The sequence below is a fragment of the Lepidochelys kempii genome, chromosome 7, assembly GCF_965140285.1.
Source record: "Lepidochelys kempii isolate rLepKem1 chromosome 7, rLepKem1.hap1, whole genome shotgun sequence".
NCBI lineage: Eukaryota > Metazoa > Chordata > Testudines > Cheloniidae > Lepidochelys > Lepidochelys kempii.
Window position 1 is genome coordinate 52,994,957 of NC_136386.1, and position 23,753 is coordinate 53,018,709.

The 23,753-nt window shown below is 46.8% G+C and overlaps 1 protein-coding gene across 50 annotated transcripts in view; it reads right to left on the bottom strand.

The window, feature by feature from the left end:
* The window catches only part of SORBS1 (sorbin and SH3 domain containing 1), a 263,750-nt gene that overhangs the window by 110,924 nt on the left and 129,073 nt on the right, over positions 1-23,753 (bottom strand). For 49 of the 50 annotated variants that reach the window (XM_073352785.2, XM_073352789.2, XM_073352772.2 and 46 more), the window contains one exon: positions 13,040-13,144. The exons of the other annotated variant lie outside the window; for it this stretch is intronic. The gene's annotated coding sequence lies outside the window, so the exon portion shown is untranslated. The remainder of the gene's footprint in view (positions 1-13,039; positions 13,145-23,753) is intronic. 50 annotated transcript variants of the gene reach the window in all.

The following is a 23,753-nucleotide window of genomic DNA, read 5'->3' on the forward strand; positions in this document are numbered from 1 at the left end:
GAAATCAGACTTGTCCTTACCTTGGATCAGGCTTTTCAGTTAAAGGTGCCATTTGCTGGGTCCCCCTTCAACCCCCAGTTTGAACTCCAGAGATGAGGTGTGAAAGAGTTAATTAGGATTTGCTCTGTGCAACTCAGCTGCTCAGTTCACTGAAGTGTAACAAGAGGTTTGGGGAGGCCTTTCTCTCTCTGGCACCCTTAAACACTTTGCTCCTCCCACCTCTGTGCTTTAATTAGCCAGCAGGCTCTTAATCATGTCAGCCTGTCACTTGGCTTGCTCACAATCAACCTCCTCCTCCCGCCTGCCTGGCATTCCTTCGCCCTTGACATCATGCAGACACTGAAAGTTCCAGCAGATCCACGTGGGGGAGAAAGGGCGCTCAGTGGGGGAGGGTAGGAGAGTAGGATAGGGATGCACTGGGGAAGAAACGTGATGGATGAAACTTTATAAAATAGTTGGGTAAAACACATGGAAAGCGCTGTGTAAAACAACAACACACCAAAGCAGCATGTGCCTGTCCATGAGGGAACATTTTCATTCACATCTGGCTATAGGCACTGGAGATCCTTTTACAATGAGTAGGATCGCAGGGATTGGCTAATGTTTCCGCAATTGGCAGAGTTAGGTCTGTAGTATAAATACCTGATATGATAGAGAGAGAAACGATCAGCTTGAGAGTGAGAGAGATTAAGCCCAGGAGCTTGGGAACCACAGCCATGTCGGGGCATCCGTGGAGGGCAGAGTCCCAAAAGGAATGCAGGCTGGCTGAGCCAGGATTCCCCTGGGGGTCCCAAAGAGGAACAGATGCTGGAGTGGGAGTGGTGCCAACCTTGATAAGGTGTAGTGTGTGCTCCCCTGGGCCAGCTGGTAAGGAAGGAGGGTGGGACAATGGCGTCACCCTCTTTCAGCAGCAATTCATTCAGTGCATGCATACAGGGAACAAAAAGACTGGGACTGTGGCATCCTGTTTCCAGAGCTTGGGTTAAATGACTTGTCCAAGGCCACAGAGGAGGTCAGTGACAAGTCCAACCTGGGGTAGAACCTGGGGTTCTTGGCTCCTCATCCTGCCTTTATCAGCAGACCATCTATTCCAGTCCAGCAGTTTTCAAATGGCACAGGCATTCGTGCTGGAGCTCCATGGTTGCATGACTGGGATTCTAGGCTCCGTCTCTCCCTTACACCTCTGGAGCTCATTGCACTGCCCTATCTCCCATTCAGCTGTGTGCTCTCTCATCTGCAGCCAACCTTGGGCTGCTCCAAACCCGTCTCTTGAGTCTGAAGTGCTACAAACCATGCTGCGGACAGAACATTCACAAATATCTGGAAGGCAAGGGTTTCCCCAGGGACCAGCATAAAGACTAGGCTAAGAAAGCATCACTAATGGAGAGAAGGTTGCTGACTGTAGAGGAACACAGGCCAAGGAAATCTAACTTCAGATCCTTCTGGTACATAAAATGTTAGCGAGGGGTCTGAACAAAAGCCTAGAGGTGAAAACACACATGCACTTTAGGGCTGTTTGAAATCTAGATCCAGCTTCAGATTTTGCTGCTCAAGCCCTTCTCTATTTTCCAGCCTAGCTGGTTAGCATCCCTATCCACAGCCTCCGGACAGCTGAGCTGGTACAGCTAACATCCTGGTCTGGTAAATGAGCACAAGTACATGAGGAGGCTGGTAAGCACTGTTCTAGTTTACTTATGTATTTAGTATTGATCATACACCTCACGATGGTTGATCGGTGTTCTCAGTTATTTTACCAGTATCAGAGAGGAGCCCAGTACTCAGAATTCACACCTGGATTTCAAATGACCTAATGTTTGGAGGATTTTGGTTGGGCCCATTATACAGATGAGGCCATTTGCAAAATTCAGATCTGGCTGTAGGTTTAGATCACAAATATGCTGACATTCAGGTGTGTCTGGGTTGAGGGAGGGAGTTAATTCAGGCCTATCTACAGTCAGACTAAAGGATGATAGAAAGCGCTCCCCACTACAGGGGAAAAAACCTGATTTCACTAGCAAAACCAGAAAGGCTGACAAAATACAAGGAATAGCCTCCAAAGTAAATGGTGCACACTAGTAGTTCAGATTAGATTCACTGCATATTGTTTACATGTCACAAAATAACAAGGAGACCTGCTAAACTGATCTTGGATACTCTCCTCCAAGTCTATTTCTGGTGTCCCCGGCCACACGAGAAGGTCTGTCATGTCAGTGCAAAGCCTACTGCCTGCTGAATACTAGGGGTTTGTAAACAAGCCCCAGACAGTTTGTCGTCAGGTAGGAAAAAAGGAGCAATGTTAAAATGTCAAGAGAGCATAAGTTGAACTCTGTGTAACACGAATGGATAGAGAACGCAAAAAGGATGCAGGAGAGAGTCTCACTAGAGAGGGGCCTGGGAGGCAAAGTTTGGATCTTGATTCAAAGTTCAGGGGGGTTCAGATCAAGGGCTGGGATTTGAGTCCATCCTGGGCTTTGGGATTTGTAGGGTCCCAACCACAGAGGCTACAAACATGGGGATGCTACCATAGGCTCCACTTCCTGAGAGAAGTCAGGCTTTGGGTGCTTTCCCCTGGAGTTCTGCTGTCAGATGGACTAAGGCGGAACCAGGGCTGGGAGCTGCTGAGGGTGCTGCATCGCTCCAAGCAGCCACACATCATGCTTGAGTTTAAAGCCAACACTCAGGCTATGGCTACATTAGACAGCTTACAGTGGAGCCGCTGCACTAAGCCCATGGGAGAGAGCTCTCCCACTGACTTAATTAATGCACCCCCAACGAGCAGTGGGAGAAGCTCTCCTGCGGACCAAATGCTATGCACACCGGCACTTAGCTCGGTATAACTTACGTCACTTGGGGGGTAGCTTATTCACACCGCTGAGTGACTTGAGTAATACTGATATAAGTGGTAGTATAGAAATAGCCTGAAGCCTTAGTGTGAGATGAAGTGTCTTAATGGGTTGGGAATGAGCAACAACATTGGCTGACATTTTGCAGCCAAGCTGCAATAATCAAAAACTAACCAACAGCAGCGTCCACTTAACCATCCAGTTAGCTAATGCAAAACTTGTTCTGCCTAAGGCACTTAGACAGCTCCATCCCCATAGCACCTCAGCACGTCTCAACCTCTAATGTATTTATCCTCACAACACCCTGCAAGGCGAGGCAGTGCCATTACCCTCATCGGACAGACGGGGAACTCAGTCCCAGACAGGCTGAGGGTGCGTCTACACAGCAAAAAGGGACAATGGTAGCAAGTCTCAGAAGAGCCCAGATTAACTGATGTGGGCTTGTGCTGTGGGGCTAAAACTAGCAGGGTAGCTGTTTGGGCATACACTAAAGCCCGGGTCTGAAACCCAGCAAGGCAAGAGGGTCTCAGAGCTTGGGCTCAAGCCCCAATGCCTATGCAGCTTTTTTAGCCCTGCGACCCCCAGTCAGTTGACCCAGGCTCTGAGACTTACTGCCACAGGGCTGCGGGTTTTTGGTTTTTTTTGCTGTGCGGACATACCCTCAGTTCTTCAGGGCCTCAGCTCCCCATCTAGTGACTTGTCCAGTGTCACACAAAGTCTGTAGCACGGCAGAGAATTAAACCCAGGTCTCCAAGGCTAGTGTCCTACCCGGTGGACCATCCTTCCTTTCATTATGCCTTGCTTCCAATATGAAAAGCATGTGCAAAACCCACTCTAGATGGCGCAAGATTTTCCAGTTCCAAAACAGACAGAAAAACTTACATGCAGGAGTCACGTATTTTTCATACCTTGATCACCTCATACAGCCATTTTCACATGATAGTCCTCCAGTGCATTCCTGCATCTGCTGTGTTTAGTCACTTAGGGCTTCAAAGAGGGTGCCAGGTGTTGTGTTATTTCAAAAGAGGTGCCACAGAATGCCATGCAATAGTTCATGGGGGACCTGGGGAGGAGCTGGTTGCAAGTGATGGAGCAAATTTGCTTCTGCTGAAGGAGGAAGGGGAACTGGCTCATGACACACTCCCACCGCTGTGTGCAAGTCCGCAGTTCAAATCCCTCTGAATTTTGGGGGTTTGAACCTCAAAGCAAAACTCAGCCACAACTACTTGGGCTCCACCCAACGCCATAAATCTGCACGGACTCATTCAAATGTCCACAAATCTCACTGAGCCTGGCTTATGGTCCTGCCTTGTTAGGAAACACCCACCTGAGTTTCAGTTGTGAATGTTTCAAAGTTGCAATGAGAAGTGAGCCTAAACCACTCTCACCTACTCCACAACAGCTGGATCTCTAGGACAGCTCAGGTCTGTGTCTGAGCTTTGCCGCTTAGTCCTGCCGGCTGAGAATTGACCGCTGGGGCTATGAACCCAAAATCTAGCATCCTGACATAACTACCAGGCAGCTCATTGTGAAGGTGACACAGCGCAGTCTGCCCCAGGTACAGGCAGCTAGCCTGTTACAGGATGCTAAGCGTTTCAGAACCTGTGAAACAGGCCCAGGGATGGGGCCTAGTCTGAGACAGACCCTCCACCCTACCTGACCCGACCTGACCCATTTCTGGGAAACAAACCCTTCTACGCCTGCATCTGTGGCAGATGAGTCTTCTCAGATTTTAAGAAGCTGGCAGGTGGCCCTTGTTACAGCGATCGGCCAATTAACCCAGCAGAAGGTATATAAGCTGCTGACCTTCAGCAAGAAGATGCCTGGGAAGAGAGCTTGTGAGGGTACCTGTGCAGAGAGCAGGAAAGGTAACATTCTCCATGATTTCATTTCCTTCCTGCCATTTGAGGAGTGTGAAAGTGGCACCTACTCTGGGATCCAAGCTAGAGGGAGCATGGGTTCTTTCCTGTTCAAGGACTAAGAAACCCAGTACTGGAGGGAAGGAGGGGGACACAGGGCCCAGCTGTGCCCTCAGTTACATGGGTTTTTGTCCCACTGAAATGAATGGGAGTTACAGCCAGGGAACTGAGCGAACAGGTGGGACCTCCATTGCCCAACACCTTGGGTTATCATTTACTCCTGTGTAGAGTGGGACTAAGACACAGTCATTTGGATTTGGGGACATTTGACACCCACTTTCCTGGGCTGTAAATGGGGGCACAGGTACAGGGCCATAGAAGATCAGACACTGCATATGTGTGTATCTTGGGTAAGGCAGGGGCACCTGGGCTCTTTGACCCTCCTATTGAACCAGAACTATGGCTAACATTTTAAAAAATCTGATTAGATAAACATGGGCTGGCTGCTGGCACCCTTACTGGCAGGACTAAGCTGTAACACTTTTTGCCGTGAGGAGCCCCACTTATTTCTATGGGGTAGTTACAGAGCATGGTAACATTCAACTTGAGTCGGAGTAGCAGAATATGGCCCTAGATAAGTAATAACAGCATCTGCAATTCCACCAGCTACTTTCCAGTCCTCTTAATCTTCATGCTTTAGGGTTTGGGATGATCTTCAGCTGGGGTCAGGGAGAAATTGTCCCCCATGATAGAGTACACATCTCACAATTAAGTGTATTTGGGCAGTACTTGCAATGATCTACATTGTCAGCTCTCTGGGCCAGGGACCGTGTGTCTTTGTTCTGTGTTTGTACAGCACATAGGACCCTGGGGCCCTGGGCCACGACTGGGCTGCAAGGTGCTACTGTAATGCAAATAATGAATAATAATAATTTTGCCTTCCTCTGACACGGCTGGTATTGTATTAAAAACACAAAATCCTTGACACTGAGCGCTGAGATCACACACTTGTGCAAACAACAAAATGGAATGCAAAAGACTGTTTTAATGTAACCTTTTTAGATGGTTCTTTTCTTCCCATGGCCTGTCCTGGTTAGCCACTGAAGGGTTGAAATGTGTTCATCCACCAGGTTTGTTGCATCATTAGTCACAAGTGCCAGCACAATAGACTGATTTACAATCAAGAGCTCGAGAAAGGAGATGGTTCTTACACAGAACCCTGGAGATCAATATTGTGAGATGATAACAACCAAGAGAAGGAACAAATTCTGGAGGAGAGAGTCTTCCACCAAGAGTACCCTGCCACCAGCCCCCGACCATTCACTTCTAAGGGGCTGAACTATGAGGCTATTTGAGGAGTATGGTACCACTGCAAGGTGTAAGAAAGGACTCCATCGCCTGGCACAGAGGCTGTTCTTATGGCATCTCCAGCTTTGACTAAAATGGAAGAATAACAAAACAAATCAACCGCGCGGGAACATTGAGTTCCCTGAGCCTCATTTTGCTGACTCGAGAGGTTCAGGGACTTTGGCTCAGCACCTGAACTGGATGCACATTCTAACTAAGATCATTTGAGGGGTTGCTCAAGTCTAGTTCAGTGATTAGGAAGGGAAACTGGAATTGCAGCAATAAGGGATCCCTAACAAACAAAACCCAGATGGAGACATCTGTCCATTCGCTGATATTTTTTGGTAATAACTATCCTTGTTTGGGCTGCATCCTAATGGCTGATGACAACAGGCTAGAGAACAAAGTAGCCTGTTGCTGATCCCCTGCTACCTAGCCAAAAGAGCATGCAGAGCAATGTGCTTTACTAAAGAAAAGAGTAAGTATTAATGGACACTACGTCCTGGCTGATCTAACTATTAGACAATTGCACCTACTGTATATGTCATTAACATTGATGGACCTAGCCCAAAACCCCAGGCTGAGCAGATGTTTGGATCTGAATCTGAATCTGACCTTCCCAGATGAAACACTTCAGTGTTTCAATTCATTGCCTTTGGGAGTTAAGAAGAACTTAATTCCACTTCTCTTCAACCCTTACCTCCCCACCAAAACTTGGTAGGCACACTATGGGGGGCTGTAAGACATCAGGCACTGATGAAGTTAAATCAGCATTCAGTAGCATGGCAGTTTCTAACTGCAGGTGTGTAGAGAAGGAATGTGCTCATTAGAAGGCAGACAAAAAGCCAGGCCAACCTTTCTGCTGCACCCCCACCCCCAACTCAGCAGTCTCTCTCCCTATAGCTGAGAAAGAGAGCTTGGATAATTAACTAGAATGATTAGTGTTGTTCTGTGCAGCACAGAAAATACTGGGCCCCAATTCGCTTGTGTTCAAATTACAGCCCACCCAGGGTATATAAAAGCTTGAGTATTTAGAGAGGCAGCAGTGGTCTAGTGGAGTGGCACAGAGGTGGGAGACAGGAGTTCCCAGGTTTGCATATCAGTTCCACAGAGGACTAGCCAAGTTCTTTTCTGGCTCTGTCACCAGGATATCTGAGGGCCTCACAAACATTGGTACATTTACATTTCCAACACCCCAGTCTGGGGGAAGTCTCATCCCTGCTCCATAATCAAGCAGCTGAATCACAGAGAGATTAAGGGTTTGGTTTTTCACACATGTGAACATCTCCACTTGTACTGGAGAGGAGCTGCCAGTGTCCTGCCCAAGGTGGCTCAGACTGGGGCCCAAATATTGAAAGTCCCAAAACTCAGAGGTTGCTTTTGAAGAGGCTGGACTAAATGGCTTGCCCATGGACACACAAGAAGTCACTGGCACAGCTGGGAACAGAACGCATGAGTGTCCAAATCCCCTGCATGACTTTACAAATCCCACCCCAGTTCTCCTCCAGTAACTGAAGACTTGGCCTAGATTAAAGCAAACAGGAATTTTCCCATCAAGCCATGAGTTGCACCCATGACACTTGGTCACTGGCCATATGACCCACTCAACATATCTCAGCAGGACTCAGCAAACATTTCCCTCCAGATAACTGTAGATATTTCAGTTTTGGGTTCTTGCTGTCTGCCATGTGGAATCAGTAGGAGCTGTGAATCTAAGAGTAGACTGGGAAGACACTAAGGAAAACATTTGAAACATACCATCCCTCCTAGCATCTCTGTCTCATAGGTTCTCCATCTGTTCCCAAGCCTCAGCTGATAAAGGTCTTATTTCTGCACCACTCTGTATTATTTAGCTCTGTCTGGCATTCTGAGATGGGCAGAGTGGGCGTGAAGATGTGGGACACTGGGTTCAGATACCAGTTGCTGCTCCCTCTGGAGGAAACCTTTGCCTGGCTACAATGGGGGTATAGTGAGAGAGCAGATCATGCTTCCTCCCTTCCTGCAGCTTTCTAGCACTCACTGAAAGCCCAAGGTTGGGACACCTAATAAGGTGGCTGCTGCTCCATTGGCCTAATGGGATGTAGTCCATCAGTTGGGAGGGGCAATCAGGCCCCTAGCCCTTCAGAAATTATGCAACAGCCTCCCGCATGCAAAGGATGGGTAGAGAAGCAGGAGGGGAACGACAGTACGAGCCATAGGTGCTGACTCCGTGGGTGCCCCGGGGCTGGAGCACCCACGGGGCAATTAGTGGGTGCTCTGCACCCACCGGCAGCCAAGCTCCCCACTGCCGTGCCCCACCTCCTCCTCTGTCTCCTCCCCGGAGCACGCCGCATCCCCGTTCTCTGCCTACCTCCCAGTGCTTCCCGCCTTGCCGCCGCCAAACAGCTGTTTGGCAGCATGCTTGGAGGGATGGGGAGGAGCGGGAATGCGGCACGTTCAGGGGAGGAGGCGGGGAAGAGGCGTGGGCAGGAAGGAGTCAGAATAGGGGCAGGGAGGGGGCGGAGTTGGGGCAGGGACTTTGCAGAAGGGGTTGGAATGGGAGCGGGGTACAGGTGGGAGGGGGCGGGACAGGGGTGGAGTCGGGGCAGGGCTGGAGGTGGAGGGGGGGGTCGAGCACCCACTAGCAGGAGCAGAAGTTGGTGCCTATGGTACGAGCCCCCAGCTTGATAGCTCAGAGATCCACCAAGCTCTAAGCACATTCCACTTCCTGTCCAGTGTAGGAACTACGCGTATGCGTAAGGGCTGGATTTCACCGTCTACGTTCTGATGAGCTCACCTTTGTTACCTGTCCCCCCATCTATAGCAATAACCTTCACATGACTCCTTTAGTGATCAGAGTTCTCCATCCCCTCTGCCCCACGGACGACAGCCCAATCGTATTAATCTCTCATGCAAGCCATATGCAGCATTTAGATTATTTCTTCCCCGCCTTTGCTCCAGATTGCCAGACCTGGAGCTCTTTAATCTCATCTGACTGCCGGATGCTGGGGCGCCAGGCTGAAGTGAATATTTGATCTGTGGATGGGGTTGAGGGTTGTACATAAAAACGAATTAGATATTAAATGAAAGAAAGGAGAAATAGCACTGCCTGAGAGTTCTCCCCAGTGTCCTATGTGCCTTTGGCAAAAAATTCATACTAGACCAAAATATGTCGCAGTCCCTAAGATTGTTTAGTCACATAGAAAGAAAAATACCAGATTAGTTAGAGCTAGCCAGGGTCTGGGCCTGGGGGCCTGTGCAGGACACCTACCCAGACACAGAGCTGTGTGCCCACTCCCTCCCTCCTCAGAGCAGGGCAGGACAGAGCGTAGGTGACCAACACAGCTGAGCTGGCATAGGAAGTGTCATCGATTGTTCCTGGGGTAGGCCAGCGGCAAATTATTACCAATTCTCCCCCTGTTCCCAACCAAGGAAGAAGTGGGGAGGAATTGTGACTCTGAGGTGTCTCTCGGAGCTCCTTCTTGACTCTGAAGCTGTCCCCTTGCTCAAGGCAATGCCTGACAATACAGCCTGTCCCTGGAATAACATTCATTAATGGTTCCCAAGTTCTGATTAGAAAAATATATTGCAGTGAGAACACAGGGGTCAGATTCAGGCCTAGTGTAAAATGGTGCCACTCCATCAATGTTAATGGAGTCATCCCTGGCTGACAGTGGGGCAGAATGCAGCTGCTTTGGGAGGCAGCAGGATTAGCAGGGCATAAAAAATGGCCCGATTTGTCCCATAAGCTTCTCCAGCATCCTCTTCCATGACCTGGATAAAGCACTTTCCCTTTGCGGAGGAGCGGAGTGCAGAAAAGGCACAGCACTCTCATGCTGTGAGCAGTCTCTATGTGCTTAGAGTGATGGAAACCTAGAAGCTGCTGCCTCGTTTGCGTCGTACTGGAGGGGGTTTGTGTTACTGCAGCGGGATATATGCAACCCTTGAATCCCAGCTGCCGTATGTGTGTGCCTCAGACAACAGGGGGGTGTCAGTTTGAGGCAGCAGAGTTATGTAAGAGAGGAGTCAATCAGACTCTGGAGCACTGAAATCCGGACCTGATGGCGCATATGCATGATGTGGGGAGGAAGGGGAACAAGAGACTGGAGAGGCTGTTCTCCTGGTGCCTGCAGGAGATCAAGGAAGGCAGGAAGCTGCCCCTCCCATTCGTCTCATTTGTAAAGCTCTAGCATCTCTGAGAAGCAAGTCTCCCCCTTTGGGGGCTCTGACCCTTGTCTTCCTAACTACCCCACCCCTCAGTGGGCTGCCATGGGGATCACACTACAGGGAGAAGGGTTTTACAGCCAAGCCTCATCCATGACAGTGTCTCTAAAGCTTTGTGCTTCAGTACAAAGCTTTTAAAGCCTGAGGCACTTGTGCCTCGTGGGGGTAAAAATATCAAGCCTGATCTCAGAGCTGCCAGTTCTCTTTCATAGAATCATAGAATATCAGGGTTGGAAGGGACCCCAGAAGGTCATCTAGTCCAACCCCCTGCTCAAAAGCAGGACCAATTCCCAGTTAAATCATCCCAGCCAGGGCTTTGTCAAGCCTGACCTTAAAAACCTCTAAGGAAGGAGATTCTACCACCTCCCTAGGTAACGCATTCCAGTGTTTCACCACCCTCTTAGTGAAAAAGTTTTTCCTAATATCCAATCTAAACCTCCCCCACTGCAACTTGAGACCATTACTCCTCGTTCTGTCATCTGCTACCATTGAGAACAGTCTAGAGCCATCCTCTTTGGAACCCCCTTTCAGGTAGTTGAAAGCAGCTATCAAATCCCCTCTCATTCTTCTCTTCTGCAGGCTAAACAATCCCAGCTCCCTCAGCCTCTCCTCATAAGTCATGTGTTCTAGACCCCTAATCATTTTTGTTGCCCTTCGCTGGACTCTCTCCAATTTATCCACATCCTTCTTGTAGTGTGGGGCCCAAAACTGGACACAGTACTCTAGATGAGGCCTCACCAATGTCGAATAGAGGGGAACGATCACATCCCTCGATCTGCTCGCTATGTTTCAACCTAGAACTTAATCGAACAAGTCAATTAGGCCTGGATGGGATTCTGAATTCCTGATATCACATCCTCCTAAGAATACAAATCTGTTTTACCAGGGCTGCATCTCTATTGTCAAGGAACAATCAACCCCTTGACTTCCTCTCTGTGGTGTATGGAAAACGATATCAAACTGTGTAGTTATCACTTTAAATCCTCACGGGTTTCCTGATCCTGCTTACTGACTAGGGCACTGTGTAGGGAAGGGTGAGATCAGAGTCAGTCTGCAGTCAGGTAGCCCATGGTAAGGTGGGGTGCCTCTGTTTTATGGAGCAGCCTGCTTTGTCTTTCTCTGGTTTTGCCTAGAGTGGGTTATCATTCTGGATAAAGAATAAAAGTCGTATTACGTTGCAACCTTCCAGCAAGAATATTTATGTTTTTAACTCACTTTTTTGTGTGTGTATGTTGTAAACATAACACTCCTAACCAAAAACATGGCACAGATCCAGACCCAATTTCTGGTCTTTCAACACAGATCTGATCCCTTCCCTCCTCCCCAAAACTTTTCACACTAGCTTTGTTACAATGGAGACTGTGTGGAGTTCGCATTATAAATCCTGCATCAGCATGACTGAGAAAGAGAAAAACAGTAGAGACACAACCAGTCAGCATTGCCAGCCCCAAGTTGTTAAAAATAAGGAAATTGGCTGAAAATTCATGAGATTTTTAAACAAGTAATACACTGGGGGGCTGGGGTTGGGTTTTTTTGTCTTTTGCTTTCTGAGCCTTTGGGATTCAGGTCACATTTTGAAGCTTTTCTCTGCAACCATGAGTGCTAAAAACACACTGCTTGTTTTCAATCCAAGCTGAGATTCTGACCTAATCCCATGCCTCCTGCAGCTCGGGCCTTCAGAAACACACCACACATCAAAGGGGTTCTCAAACTTGGGTCGTGACCTGTCAGGGGGCCGCAAAGTTATTACATGGGGTGGGGGGCATGAGCTGTCAGCCTCTTCCACAAACACCGCTTCACCTCCAAGATTTATAATAGTGTTAAATGTTAAAAAAGTGTTTTTAATTTATAAGGGGGGGGGTCGCACTCACAGGCTTGCTGCGTGAAAGGGGTCACCAATAAAAAAGTTTGAGAACCACTGAGTTGTATCATGAGATTCACGACAAAATCTGTGGCCAGATATAGAAAGACAGCATGGCGGTAAGCAGATGTCTGGCATGCGTTTAGCTCAGAGGGCAGGGATAAACTTCTCCAGGCAGGGCTTGTGCCTTTCCATGTGTGGGCAGCACCTTGCACATGTGCTGCTCTCAAAATACATATAATAAATAAATACATTTTTGAGCTTTTGGTGGTGAAGCTACTGAGTTCGATCCTTGTTGAGGACTGTGGTGTCTGTACAGCCCTGGGTCATTACAAAATGGCACCCAGATATGGGGCTTGAATTCCTTTGGGTCAGACATTTTTGGCTAGAGCAGGTCAGAAAAATCTGGACAAAACTATATTCTGTTAGCTAATGCAGTTCCATTAAAATGGAAATACTTCACAAAATCACAATTTCACTGGAATTCATTTCAGAAGAAAACCAGGAAAAAAAGTTCCAACAATGTTGAAATGGAACTAAACATTCCACATTTTTATTCCGAAACAACTTTTTGGTTTGCCCTATTGAAATTTCATATCATATTATATCATAAGGTAACACTTTAAAAAATGTCAAAATCAAAAGAAAACATCAATCACCTCAATCAGTTTTTCCCAGAATTTTTCTTTGTGGAAAGTTTCAAAATTTTCACGTTCTGATTCAGAATGAAGCCAACTTTCAAAATCCTTCAAACCCCCCCCACCCCCCCTCCCCACAGGGTGCCACCTATCCAAGTTTTCCTACCCCAGGTCCCTTTTTTGAGGTAGCTGTCCCAGATGAAATGGGTCAGATGTCCCATTTTTTTGTATCTCAGAAATGGCAACCCTATCCCCCATTAATTCCCCCACCCCTTGCAGTGTACTCACTTTAATCAACTGGCTGAACTATTCAGGCCCAATGGAAACAGTCAGTATTCTCCGCCAGCGATCCCGGTTTCTTTTCACATGTAACTATTACATAATAATGCATACCTACGAGAGAGAGACAGGGAGGGAAATGTGTTATATTAATGCCATTGCCCCTGGCATTCATTGCACTTACAGAGAGGTCTGGGATAGAGAAATCATCCCAAAGCAGAAATGCAAATATTTATAACATACTCATTCCGCTGGCTTACCAGGTGAGAGGTACTGTTAATACAGAGAGTGGGCTGAACAGGGCTGCAGACCTCCAGGAATGGAACTATCTGACAGAAGGGAAATATATTTGCATGTTATGTTTTTTTATAAAAGTTAATAGGCTGGAACATTTGCTGCTTAGATACCTGGGGATTGATCCTGACTTCCTCACCCATTCACAACTCCCATTGGCTTCCCTGGGGGGGGAACGAGGAAAGAAGGAATGGCTCCCTGCTGCCATCTCTGACTTACTGAAGTCAGCAGTGGGTCGAAGAGATGGTGTTTGGATCCATATTCAGGTTACCTTTAGACTGGCAGTTTGGTGCAATGCCAATTCAGCACTGGGGGGTGGGTGAGACAAAGAAGAGGGTCACAGCTGAGGCTTTAAAAGGGGTTCAAGTCCCAACTCTGACATGTCCTGCCCCCAATCAAAGGAATTCTGGAATTTGTAGGGCAGGCATCATTAGAAATATAGGCTGGGAGCAAAGTCACAGATTCTGTGACTTCTGTGACAAAATTGTAACCCTAATCATGATCTCTATTTGCATGAGGCATTGCTGTGGATTGAACACGCACCCTTTAGAGGGAAAAGGCAGCACTACTGAATTTTGTTCAGTAAGCAAAAGCCAAAACCACGAGACCAGTGATACCATTCAACCGCTTGGTACTGAAAGAGGAATAGCCTGTACTGGAATATAGACCCTATCTAAAATGTCATGTTTCAAGTGGGTTTCATTGATGGGCTTTAAAGTAAATTTCCTCTGTCAAGATGAAGATTCCAGAAGATAAGATGTTTTGCTTATAGCCCAGTTCTAAAATAGAAAAAGTACTGCAAATGCCCCAGAAGGAACTGGAGGTGATGAAATGGAATATGTTTTATTTTTAATATTGCTGATGAATGAATGTTGAGTGACTGGGCTTTGTGCTAGGTTTTCCCCCCTCCCAATTAGCTATTTTTATAGGATATTTATATTGAATTTTACATAAACTGGTGATGCAATATAATCTCAAAATTTTTTCACCCAGATAAGACCACGTTATCTTCCTCAGACGTGGGCTTTTTTCTTTTCTTTCTTTTTTTAAGCTGGGAGACATCTCGGGCCTTTTTATTCTTTTTCATGTAGGGTGTGAAAGTGAAAGTGTGGCTGTGAGCATGCATGTGTGTGAGCATGCATGTGTGTATGAGCTCCCATACAACCCACATGGGCAAGGTGCCTGAAAGAAATGTTCTCCAGGTTTACAAAAAGAAAAGGAGTACTTGTGGCACCTTAGAGACTAACCAATTTATTTGAGCATGGGCTTTCGTGAGCTACAGCTCACTTCATCGGATGCATACCGTGGAAACTGCAGAAGACATTATATACACACAGAGACCATGAAACAATACCTCCTCCCACCCCCCTGTCCTGCTGGTAATAGCTTATCTAAAGTGATCATCAAGTTGGGCCATTTCCAGCACAAATCCAGGTTTTCTCACCCTCCGCCCCCCCCCCCCCCGCCCAAACTCACTCTCCTGCTGGTAATAGCCCATCCAAAGTGACCACTCTCTTCACAATGTGTATGATAATCAAGGTGGGCCATTTCCCGCACAAATCCAGGTTCTCTCATTCCCTCACCCCCCTCCAAAAACCACACACACAACGTCACTCTCCTGCTGGTAATAGCTCATCCAAAGTGACCACTCTCCCTACAATGTGCATGGTAATCAAGGTGGGCCATTTCCAGCACAAATCCAGGCTCTCTCACCCCTCCACCCCCACCCCGGGAACACACACACACACACACACACGCACACAAACTCACTCTCCTGCTGGCAATAGCTCATCCAAACTGACCACTCTCCAAGTTTAAATCCAAGTTTAATCAGAATGTCGGGGGGGGGGGAGGAAAAAAGAAGGGGAAATAGGCTACCTTGCATAATGACTTAGCCACTCCCAGTCTCTATTTAAGCCTAAATTAATAGTATCCAATTTGCAAATGAATTCCAATTCAGCAGTTTCTCGCTGGAGTCTGGATTTGAAGTTTTTTTGTTGTAAGATAGCGACCTTCATGTCTGTGATTGTGTGACCAGAGAGATTGAAGTGTTCTCCGACTGGTTTATGAATGTTATAATTCTTGACATCTGATTTGTGTCCATTTATTCTTTTACGTAGAGACTGTCCAGTTTGACCAATGTAAATGGCAGAGGGGCACTGCTGGCACATGATGGCATACATCACATTGGTGGATGTGCAGGTGAACGAGCCTCTGATAGTGTGGCTGATGTTATTAGGCCCTGTGATGGTGACCCCTGAATAGATATGTGGGCACAGTTGGCAACGGGCTTTGTTGCAAGGATAGGTTCCTGGGTTAGCGCTTCTGTTGTGTGGTATGTGGTTGTTGGTGAGTATTTGCTTCAGGTTGGGGGGCTGGCTGTAGGCAAGGACTGGCCTGTCTCCCAAGATTTGTGAGAGTGTTGGGTCATCCTTCAGGATAGGTTGTAGATCCTTAATAATGCGTTGGAGGGGCTTTAGTTGGGGGCTGAAGGTGACGGCTACTGGCGTTCTGTTATTTTCTTTGTTAGGCCTGTCCTGTAGTAGGTGACTTTTGGGAACTCTTCTGGCTCTATCAATCTGTTTCTTCACTTCCGCAGGTGGGTACTGTAGTTGTAAGAAAGCTTGACAGAGATCTTGTAGGTGTTTGTCTCTGTCTGAGGGGTTGGAGCAAATGCGGTTGTATCGCAGAGCTTGGCTGTAGACGATGGATCGTGTGGTGTGGTCAGGGTGAAAGCTGGAGGCATGTAGGTAGGAATAGCGGTCAGTAGGTTTCCGGTATAGGGTGGTGTTTATGTGACCATCGTTTATTAGCACTGTAGTGTCCAGGAAGTGGATCTCTTGTGTGGACTGGACCAGGCTGAGGTTGATGGTGGGATGGAAATTGTTGAAATCCTGGTGGAATTCCTCAAGGGCTTCTTTTCCATGGGTCCAGATGATGAAGATGTCATCAATATAGCGCAAGTAGAGTAGGGGCTTTAGGGAACGAGAGCTGAGGAAGCATTGTTCTAAATCAGCCATAAAAACGTTGGCATATTGTGGGGCCATGCGGGGTTTAAACAGCCCTAAATGATGTCTCATAAAATTACTCTCTAAAGTGTGTTCTGTGTTTTATGTTTAAAAGTCCTGAGAGACTTCAGGTTGTCCTCTGCAATTTCTGGTAAATTTCTAGTTATCAAAAGTATTCCATTCAAGTCTGTGTTATAATTACGGCTACGATTTTGTCATGGAGGTCACGGAAATCACAGAATCCGTGACTTCCAGAGCTCTCTGTGACTTGAGGCCGCAGCGCCTGAGAATTGTCGGGTCCCCCACCACCCTGGCAGCAGGGAACTGTGGGGGCCAAGCTCCCAGCTGGGACAGGCATGAATTTGGTTGTTGTGGGAGGCATGTATGGATTCTTCCCTCTGCTTGTCTTCATGTAAAGAGGAAAAGGCACAAATGGAAAAGGGAACAGACAATTGGAAGGTGCTGGCTACAAATACCCAAAGCCAGCTGAAAATAATGAAAGAGGCACTCCAGGAATACAAAAAGAGTGAAAAAGTTAACTCTGCAGAGGCTGGAGGGAGGCAGGTAAAGGGGGAGAAGGTCCTATGTACGGCACCCCCAGGCATAATTACAAAGAGAAAAGAGAGTAAAAAAAATTTAACTCTGCATAGGCTGGAGGAAATTAAGCAGCTAAACTTTGTGAAAATGTTAAAAAGGAAAAGTGTTAGAGAAAGAGCATTCTTGGTTTCTTTAAAAAGAAAAGGTGTACTTGTGGCACCTTAGAGACTAACCAATTTATTTGAGCATGAGCTTTTGTGAGCTACAGCTCACTTCATCGGATGCATACCGTGGAAACTGCAGAAGACATTATAGAGTGAGTTTGTGTGTGTGGTTTTTGGAGGGGGGTGAGGGAGTGATAGAACCTGGATTTATGCAGGAAATGGCCCACCTTGATTATCATGCACATTGTAGGGAGAGTGGTCACTTTGGATGGGCTATTACCAGCAGGAGAGTGAGTTTGTGGGGGGGGGGGGGGCGGAGGGTGAGAAAACCTGGATTTGCGCTGGAAATGGCCCAACTTGATGATCACTTTAGATAAGCTATTACCAGCAGGACAGTGGGGTGGGAGGAGGTATTGTTTCATGGTCTCTGTGTGTATATAATGTCTTCTGTAGTTTCCACGGTATGCATCCGATGAAGTGAGCTGTAACTCACGAAAGCTCATGCTCAAATAAATTGGTTAGTCTCTAAGGTGCCACAAGTACTCCTTTTCTTTTTGCGAATACAGACTAACACGGCTGTTACTCTGAAACCTGACAACTGCCAAATGCTGCTCAAAGCAGAGAGCTCGATACTGAACACACGGGATAAGACGTGGGTTTGGGTGTGGAGAGAGAAACTGGAACCTGGAAACAGCATACAGAAACCCTCTCCCATGCTGATGGTTCTTACAACAAAGCTTGAACCTCAATACACAGCATGGGGTGCGCCAGAGAGGACACGGGGAGCACAGGAAGCCACTCATGGGCCTTTGGAAGAGGTAAAAAGAGCAATGAGTAGTAGCAGTTATTGGGTGGTTCTTCTTTCCCATTCTAAACAGGTTCAGCTAAGCTTCCAAATGTTGGCACATTTGGAGGTCTTCCCACCACTGGCTGCTGGCAGATTCTAAAGTATTGGGATGTGGATGGAGTTTCAGGGTGGATTTGCATAAGCACTCACCCTTGGTCTAACTCTGCTCCCATTGATGTAGTAGAAAATCTCCCATTAGCATCAATGGCAGCAGCATTAGGCCAACTGTGATACAGAGCCCCACTGATGGTTCACTGTTCTGGGTCAGCAGTTTATCGAGAACGACATATTCAGTGTACCCAACTCAGGTACAAAAAGGTAACTGGGCGGTGGAAGCCAGGGTATGACCTGCATGCTTGTCTGCTGGCTGTTGGGGTCCAGGCTGTGAGCCACAGCAGCACAGCATTCTAGGCACCCAGAGTTGCAGGGCAGGCGGTGACACAACCACTAGTCTGGGTTGAACCCCAAAGTGTCACACCAACCCTGTGCCCCTGCGAACCTTTCCTCCCCCCATCCTCCTGGAATGGTAGATGTAATCAGAGATGGGTGAATGCTGAAGAAAAAAAGTTTCCACAAATATTCTTTTTAATTTTTACAGTAATTTGTTTCGACTGTGATCACATACCACCAGAAAGCTGACTGCAAGAGCAATGCTCAGTCAGGGAAGAGAAACATACCGTGAGTAGACCTCTGTCTCCAATCAAAACACCAACTCTCCACAATACACAGATAAAAAAGAGCTCCAAGAAAAGATTTGAACAAGCTGAGAAAGTCCAAATCTGTTTGCAAACAATTCAAACAGGGAGAGTAAACATTTTAAATATGCTTCTAGCATTCTCACTTTTGAGCAAGGATTTCCCCCTATTTAAATACATCTAGGGCCAGATGCTCAGCGCAAGCACAGAGGAGACCAGAGCTTGCACAGATCTGATATAGCCAGCTATTCATCAGCCCCGTCTGCTTCCCCACCCCCAAAATAGAGGGCATTCCAGGGTAGGGAGGTGGCATGGCAGGAACAAGAGGGGCTGAGCCAAAGCACAAAGTGTTCCAGTGTTTCTATTATCCACTGGTGCTCCCTGAGGCTGCTCTAACCTCTGGTAAGGGATAGTTGAACCCCTGGCAGTCCCCAGGATGTGGAGAATTGGAGAATTGAGCCATTTATGCCCCTTCCCCAGATGTGCCAATCACTTGCCTGGCACCACTTTGAGGTGCCAGATAAAGTTAATATATCATTTAAAAAACTCTTCACTGGGCAGACACTCAGAACATCTGAAGAGAATGAAAGGAGAGAGTGAAGGGAGGAAATTCCTTATTATACAGGGTCATCCCGTTTTAATCAATGGCCTAATACAGTGGGGGTTTTCAACCTTTTTAAACTTGCGGCCCACCAAAAAATTTCAAACGGAGGTGCAGACACCTTCGGAAATCTTAGACAGAGTTTGTGGACCTGCAAGGGTCCGCGGACCACAGGTTGAAAACCACTGGCCTAATGTGATCCAGTGAGTCCACCTGAAGGTCTACATCCTCTAACCTAGGTAGATTCAACTAGGCACAGCTGATCAACTGGGTATGCATTTGTCAGTTCAACACTTCTTTATTCTCACATTAATTTTCGTCACTACACAGTTTGATCTCCTAGAGCAGCCATCAAACAGGCAGTACAGCTTCCAATACCATTATGGGCATCAGTGACAAACACCATGAGTGAGCTCAGACCTGGAGCCTGCAAGGGGATGCAAAGGTCTACACACAGCCTTCAGCACCAGAACCAGAGCAGCCACGTTAAAGAAATGTAAGAGTTTTGCATTGTTTCCAAGGTAAAGCATGCGAGAGGCTGATCCTGGTTGACATAATACTGTTATTTGTACAGCGCCTGCCTGCCAAAGTGCTTGGGACACTGTGCTGCAAAAATCAAAGCAAATGCAATGCAATGAAAACATAATCAAATACGAATAGACCGCAAATGAGGAGGCCAGTTTTAGAATAGGAGAGAAAGGAATCTGAAGGGACTAAGAATAGGGCCAGAGGCCATTCAACAAGCTTTTAAAGACAGAAAACGTTAAGGAGCTCTTTAAAACCAGAGAGACAGTTATTGCTATTTATATGTTGTACACACAGCAACAGACAGGCCCTGCCATGAAGGGCCTACATTGTAATTGGACAGCACCAACAAAAGGTGGCGGGGGAAACAGACACAAAGGGGATAAATGATTTCCCAGGGTCCCCCAGCAGGATAATGGCAGAATTGAATGGAGCTGACTGTGGAGATATCTGAGCCATTAGCGATTATCTCTGAAAAGTCATTGAAGACGGGAGAGATTCCAGACAATTGGAAAAGGGCAAATATAGTGCCAATCTATAAAAAGGGAAATAAGGACAACCTGGGGAATTACAGACCAGTCAGCTTAACTTCTGTACCCCGAAAGATAATGGAGCAAATAATTAAGCAATCAATTTACAAACACCTAGAAGATAATAAGGTGATAAGTAACAGTCAGCATGGATTTGTCAAGAACAAATCGTGTTAAACCAACCTGATAGCTTTCTTTGACAGGGTAACAAGCCTTGTGGATAGGGAGGAAGTGATAGACATGGTATATCTTGACTTTAGTAAAGCTTTTGATACGGTCTCGCAGGACCTTCTCATAAACAAACTAGGAAAATACAACCTAGATGGTGCTACTATAACGTGGATGCATAACTGGTTGGATAACTGTTCCCAGAGAGTAGTTATCAGTGGTTCGCAGCAACGCTGGAAGGGCATGACAAGCGGGGTGCTGCAGGATCAGTTCTGGGTCCGGTTCTGTTCTATATCTTCATTAGTGATTTAGATAATGGCATAGAGAGTACACTTATAAAGTTTGCAGATGATACCAAGCTGGGAGGGATTGCAAATGCTTTGGAGGATAGGATTAAAATTAAAAATGATCTGGACAAACTGGAGAAATGATCTGAAGTAAATAGAATGAATTTCAATAAGGACAAATGCAAAGTACTCCACTTAGGAAGGAACAATCAGTTGCACATATTCAAAATGGGAAATGACTGCCTAGGAAGGAGTACTACGGAAAGGGATCTGGGGGTCATAGAATCATAGAATATCAGGGTTGGAAGGGACCCCAGAAGGTCATCTAGTCCAACCCCCTGCTCAAAGCAGGACCAATTCCCAGTTAAATCATCCCAGCCAGGGCTTTGTCAAGCCTGACCTTAAAAACCTCTAAGGAAGGAGATTCTACCACCTCCCTAGGTAACGCATTCCAGTGTTTCACCACCCTCTTAGTGAAAAAGTTTTTCCTAATATCCAATCTAAACCTCCCCCACTGCAACTTGAGACCATTACTCCTCGTTCTGTCATCTGCTACCATTGAGAACAGTCTAGAGCCATCCTCTTTGGAACCCCCTTTCAGGTAGTTGAAAGCAGCTATCAAATCCCCCCTCATTCTTCTCTTCTGCAGGCTAAACAATCCCAGCTCCCTCAGCCTCTCCTCATAACTCATGTGTTCCAGTCCCCTAATCATTTTTGTTGCCCTTCGCTGGACTCTCTCCAATTTATCCACATCCTTCTTGAAGTGTGGGGCCCAAAACTGGACACAGTACTCCAGATGAGGCCTCACCAATGTCGAATAGAGGGGAACGATCACATCCCTCGATCTGCTCGCTATGCCCCTACTTATACATCCCAAAATGCCATTGGCCTTCTTGGCAACAAGGGCACACTGCTGACTCATATCCAGCTTCTCGTCCACTGTCACCCCTAGGTCCTTTTCCGCAGAAAAGTGCAGCCAATTGACCTGGTCAGTCTGTGTCACTTAACTGGAATGTCCCACAGATCACTGAATTGTCTCTAGGGCGATAAGGAGGGGAAGTATGACAAAATTAATAATAATTAGCATATTTGACCAAATCCTGGTCTCCAACTGGCACATGGCTTGCCAGTCAAGTCAATGGGGGGGGGTGCACAAGCACATTCTGAGCACTCTCACCTCCCTGATATATCTGGGCAGGGTAATGAGTCACCTGCCTCAGAGAGTCAGCAGAACTCATTCAGCCTCTTTCCCAGCAGAATCAACACCTGATGGGTGTGCTAATTCAGGCAAACCTCGCCAGTCTGTTACGGATACAATCATTCTCTACTTGGATGTGATGGTCCTTTTGGTTTCACCCATGCTACGCACAGGTTCACACTCACATGCAGAAAGACATAGTTGGGAAGCTGCCAATATGTACCAGAAAAGCATCTAATAATACAGACAGCCCAATAAGTGCCTGTGAAACACATCAACACACAAGAAGTTGGCAGTGGAGAATGGCCAGTGAAGGCTCTTCCTCTAAAAATGCCACCTGCATGAGACTGGGGATCTCCTGGAGGTGATATGGCATGGTGCTTCCAAAAGCCCCTGCTATCTGTAGTAAGGTAGCACTATTGCCAGCTGGCCTAAGAGACAGTAAACTCCTGAGTCTCCATCCCAACCGTAAGGACCCTCCATTTTAGCCCTGAGGATTCTGGGAGAGAGGAGTCAGCAGAGAACCAGAAAGGTGGGTGAACGCACAAAAACTCCCCTTAGACTGATGTTGCCAATTCTCCAGGGCCTTAGACAGAAGGGAGACCTATTATGCTTTTCTGGCTGATGCCAGGGACCAAATCAGCGCATGCACCAGAGGCAGCTCTGGCCCTCTGGGTGTAACTGGATGCAACTTCAGTGGAATTGCAGCTGCTTACACCAGCAGTCAATTTGTCCCAGTCACTTTGTGGAAGGAGAAGAGGGGCAGCATTATAAAGGGAATAAATAAATGAATAGCTTTGTTATTACAATGCTCAGTGTCTCATTCTCCTCTCATGCCAGCAGGCCACTGACTTCAACTGAGTTACTCCTGATTTATATCGGTGTCAGTAAGGTTAGAATCACCCCTCCCTTTCCTATCTTGGGCTCTTTTTTCAGCATCTCTAGATTTAGCTGAAGAGGAGTCCATTTCCTCTTCCCCAGTGGGAGATTCAAGCCAGCCGAGCCCAGGCTGCCCGAGAAGAGCATCGGCACAGCCTCATGTAAATCATTGCTCATTACATGTATTGGAGCATGTCAAGGAGGAGAGTGAGTAATGCTCTTCATGACAAAACTAAATACTTGTTTCTCAGGAAGGTAGCGCAGAGAGGTTGGCACCCAGCCCATGCCCCAAAATAGTAGCAGATACCACCAATTCTAATCTTTCAGCATCTGTCACATAAGTGTTAAAGACATGAGAAGTGCCACTACTTACCAATACATTAGAAGGAGGTGAGGATCAGTAACCGAGGCAATGGGTCAAATGCACAACAATACACCCACAGGGCTCTGTTTTAATTACATTTCTTCACATGGAATCACAATAGGCACTAATACCAATAAATAAAATGCAACAAAAATCTAACGTTTACTCCTGTGGAAATTTTGTGCCAAAAATTAAAAATTCTGTGCACAATATTACAAAATTCTGCATATTTTATTTGTCAAAATAACACAATATAATCATGCGAGTTTCAATTATTTTGGTAATTAATTTCAAAATACCTCTCCAGAAAGTATGTCTGTAACAATACAGAAAACAAAAAAAGATTCAGGAAATGTTTTTTGACAAATAGATTCCTTACTAGACATATTAACACAGAACTTTGAGTAATAATTAATTTAAACTACAATACAGAATCGTATTTCCCACAACCCTCAGAAGGAGTGCAAAGGCTTGGGAGTAACGGAGGAGCTGAGGGAGAGGGAAGTAATTGCTGGGCAGGAGCCTGGGAGTGAACCTGGAGCACTGTTGGGTGTGGGTGGGAGAAGTATGGAGCAGTTTTTTGCGGGGGAGGAGGGATTGTTAGGGAGTTGGGGAGCCTCCCCCAT